Here is a 4,449-nt window from a genome sequence, read left to right as displayed (position 1 = left end):
AAGATAGTACTCTTGGTTCCATAAAGATAGTGTCTCCACATTTTAAGTGCAAAGACAACGGCTCCGAGTTCGAGATCATGTGTCGTATAGTTTCGTTCATGAATTTTGAGTTGTCGAGAAGCATAAGCAATGACTTTCGTTCGTTGCATCAATACACACCCAAAACCATGTTTTGAGGCATCGCAATATACAACAAAGTCATCATTGCCTTCGGGAAGTGACAAGATAGGAGCGGTGGTTAGCTTCGTTTTCAAGATTTGAAACGCGGATTCTTGCTCGGACGCCCAAATGAATTTCTTTCCTTTGTGAGTTAATGCGGTTAGAGGACGTGCAACCAAAGAGAAGTTTTCGATGAATCTACGATAGTACCCGGCGAGACCCAAAAATTGACGAATGTGAGTAGGAGTAGTAGGAGTCTCCCATTTGCTAATGGCTTCGATTTTCGTTGGATCGACTTTAATACCTTGGTCACTTACAACATGACCAAGAAATTGAACTTCCTTTAACCAAAATTCACACTTGGAGAATTTGGCATAGAGTTGTTCTTGTCTTAAAAGTTCAAGCACAAGTCGGAGATGTTGTTCGTGCTCTTCTTCATTTTTAGAATAGATCAATATGTCATCGATGAACACAATAACGAATTTATCGAGATACGGTTTGCACACGCGGTTCATAAGATCCATGAACACCGCCGGTGCGTTAGTGAGACCAAATGGCATGACAAGGAATTCATAACTACCATAACGAGTTCGGAAAGCGGTTTTGGAGACATCTTCCCCCTTAACCCTCAATTGATGATAACCCGAGCGGAGATCGATTTTCGAATATACACAAGACCCTTGTAGTTGATCAAAGAGGTCATCGATGCGAGGAAGAGGATATCGGTTCTTAACCGTCAATTTATTTAGTTCACGATAATCAATGCACATTCGTAGGGATCCGTCTTTCTTTTTAACAAACAAAATCGGAGCGCCCCAAGGTGAATGGCTAGGTTGGATAAAACCTCGATCAAGTAGTTCTTGGATTTGACTTTGCAATTCTTGCATTTCAGATGGAGCGAGTCTATATGGTGCACGTGCTACGGGTACGGCTCCCGGAATAAGATCGATTTGGAATTCAACCGGTCGATGAGGCGGAAGACCCGGCAATTCGTCGGGAAATACATCGGAAAAGTCACTAACAATTGGCACATCATCGATATGCTTATCATCGGACTCGACTTTCTTAACGTGGGCAAGGATCGCAAAACAACCCTTACGGAGCAGTTTTCTAACTTTAAGGCACGAAACGAGGTTGAGTCTGGTGCAACTCTTATCGCCATAAACAATCAAAGGTTCACCATTCTCGATAGGAATTCGGATTGCGTTAAGATCACAAAGGATGTGAGATTTCGTTTTGACTAACCAATTCATACCGATTATTACATCAAAGCTTCCTAGTTCCATGGGTATCAAATCAATTTCAAATTCCTTACCCAAAATGTTTAACGTACACCCCCAGTAATATGTGTTGGCACTTAATAGTTTCCCGTTAGCCACTTCAATGGTATAAGTGGTATCTAATGGAAGAGGTGGAGTGCTAAAAGAATGAGTCAAAGTCTTGGATACAAAGCATTTATCGGCACCCGAATCGAATAAACAGGAGACATAAGAATTGTTGAGAAGAAACGTACCCGTGACTAGTCCAGTGTCATCCCGGGCTTCCTCGGTGTTGATGTTGAAAGCTCGGCCGCGCGTATTGGTGTTATCTTTCCTTTTCGGGCATGCATTTCTATAATGACCCGTTTGACCACATTCGTAACAAGTGCCCGTCTTTGGTGCATTGGGCCACTTTCGAGCAACGGGAGTGGCACTTTTACAATCGTTGGCCTTATGACCAACTCCTTGGCATCGGTGGCAAATTAACTTGCCACATTCACCAAAGTGATGTTTGTTGCATTTGTTGCAAAGAGGTAGATTCCCGGCATAACCCTTCTTGCCGTCGGAAGTGAAAGATTTCTTGGCAAAGTTGTTGTTGCTTGATTGGGAGGGTTCCCACTTTCTTTTGTTGCCGCCCGATTTATCCTCGGCCTTAGGTGCCGGAACTACGATTTCGTCAACCGTTTCAATTAGTTGGCGAGCCATGTTCATAGCGGCTTGATGAGTAGTGGGTTTGGATGACATCACCCCTTGTTTGATGCTTTTTAGAAGACCGAGCATGTAGAGCTCAATCCTTTGAGATTCGGGGTTAACAAGATTAGGACACATCAAGGATAGTTCGGCGAAGCGTTGATTATAAGCTTTAAGATCGTTTCCGACCGCTTTCAAAGCTCTTAGTTCTTCCTCAAGCTTTCGAGTTTCTTCGCGCGGAAAATATTCAACAATCATCTTTTCCTTTAGATCGGCCCAAGAGAGGGCATGAGCTTCATCGGTACCCACCGATTGAACATAGGTGTTCCACCATGTTAGAGCAATTCCGGAGAAAGTGTGAGTGGAGTATTTGACCTTGTCTTGGTCCCGACAACCGCTTATGCTAAAGACGGCTTCCGTTTGCTCAAACCATCGGGTGAGCACGACCGGTCCCCCGGTTCCGTCAAAAGTGTGAGGTTTGCACCCCATGAAAGCTTTATAGGAGCATCCCTCGTTTGAGTTTCCGGCTCCATTGTTGTTGTTGTTGTTGTTGTTGTTGTTGTTGTTGTGGTTGTTATTATTATTGTTTTTGGATGAGTGACCGGCCATGGCCGCATCTACGGCGGTAGCTATCATCCGTTCGAGAGCTTGTTCGGGAGTTTCATTGCGGCGTACACGACGAGGAGCCATTGTTCCTTCAAGACACAAGAATATCATTGATTAGTATTCTCAATAATACTAACCGTGATATAGAATAAAGATAAAGAGAAGTTTTTCCTCGACTCGCCTTAAATTCTTTATGTCATAATGTCGGAACGTTTATATGAGTCACCGTAATATAATCCCAGAAATTATATTACCCTGATTCATATGTGCATTCGACATCATTTCATATAGTCAAGGTGGCGCGTCAATCAAATTAAACAACGTGAGATTAAGATGAACTAAGAGTAGATATGAGTAGAAGCGTTCGAGTATAAATGCACAAGTAGTCAAGTAATTCCTACTTCAAGTCTATATGCCGGTTGTAGTCTAGACTCACCAATGTACCCTATGACTCGAGGTTGACACCAATGAACTCTAAATCCCTACAACCAACGCTCTGATACCATCTGTAGCGACCCGACCAAATCGTCATTGACGGCGCCGTCTACTTAGGTCCCGTTACGTGGTCATAAGTCTTTAAAACAACGTTTGACCAAAAGATATGTCGCATTCATTTCAAATGTAAAGGTTGTTCAAGTTTACAAGAATAGTTCCACCACAAGTTACGATACAAAGTTTTAAGTACAAATGAAACTTATGCGACACAATTTAAAAGTATCCAAAAGACGCTCCTTGTATGCATATATACTCGACATCCAATGCAAGTATCAAAAATAATGAGCGGAAGCATGTATCATGTATCGTTCAAGGACCTGAGAAAAACATAGAAATCTGTCAACGAAAACGTTGGTGAAATCATAGGTTTAAGTAAGTAAGTACAAGTGAACCACAAGATTTGCATCAATGAAATAATAGTAATACATTCCAAAAGTTTGTTTCACGAGCACCCAATTATCAATGCTTAACATTTCCTTCCTTTGAACCCCATCACTTAGTGCTAGAACATACACTGTTTCTCGAAAATATATTTCATTCATAAACGGTAGCGAACCGTTTGAATGAGGGTTTGTCAAACCCATATGGATCCATACAACATAAGTTCTCGCTTACACCCGGCAAGTGTAACTAATGATAATCGAATTGAGGATTTTGTTCTAAACTCGTATGTAGAATGTTTGTTTTCCTGTACTTGTGTTCACTTAGTAAAGAAATGTTTATGTTTTCTCATCCCAAATGTAAGTTCAAAAAGAGTAAAAGTGGGACTATGATCTCACCTTGAGTGTACGAGTAGTAAAGTACTTCGACAAGTAAACGTGTGCAAAGAACAATGCTAGTCTTGACCTAAACAATAGGTTTGTATCAATAACGGTAAACACAATAGGTCAAAGATGTTCAATTAGTCCTATGGCTCGTTAAGACTCGATCATAATAGCATGTGAATCAAATTGTCATGTTTCATGCAAGGTACAAGTATAAAAACATGTTAGAACGATTGCACAATTATTTGGTTAAGTTTGATTAAAAGTCAACTTGGTCGGGTTAAAGTCAACAGAAAAGTCAACGGGGTCGGGTTGGGTATCCGACAATTTTTCTAAGTTATATAATCATATATGAGCATGTTGGCCAAGTTTCATGTTAATCGGAGGTCCGTAGCATAGCAAACATTTTCATGTCAAATGACCAAAGCAAACAGCCAGTTTTAGCCAAATGGGACGGCGTCCCAAATGGCTAGACG

Source organism: Rutidosis leptorrhynchoides, chromosome 5 (assembly GCF_046630445.1).
Source record: "Rutidosis leptorrhynchoides isolate AG116_Rl617_1_P2 chromosome 5, CSIRO_AGI_Rlap_v1, whole genome shotgun sequence".
NCBI classification, from domain to species: Eukaryota; Viridiplantae; Streptophyta; class Magnoliopsida; order Asterales; family Asteraceae; genus Rutidosis; species Rutidosis leptorrhynchoides.
Note: the sequence above shows the minus strand (reverse complement) of the source record.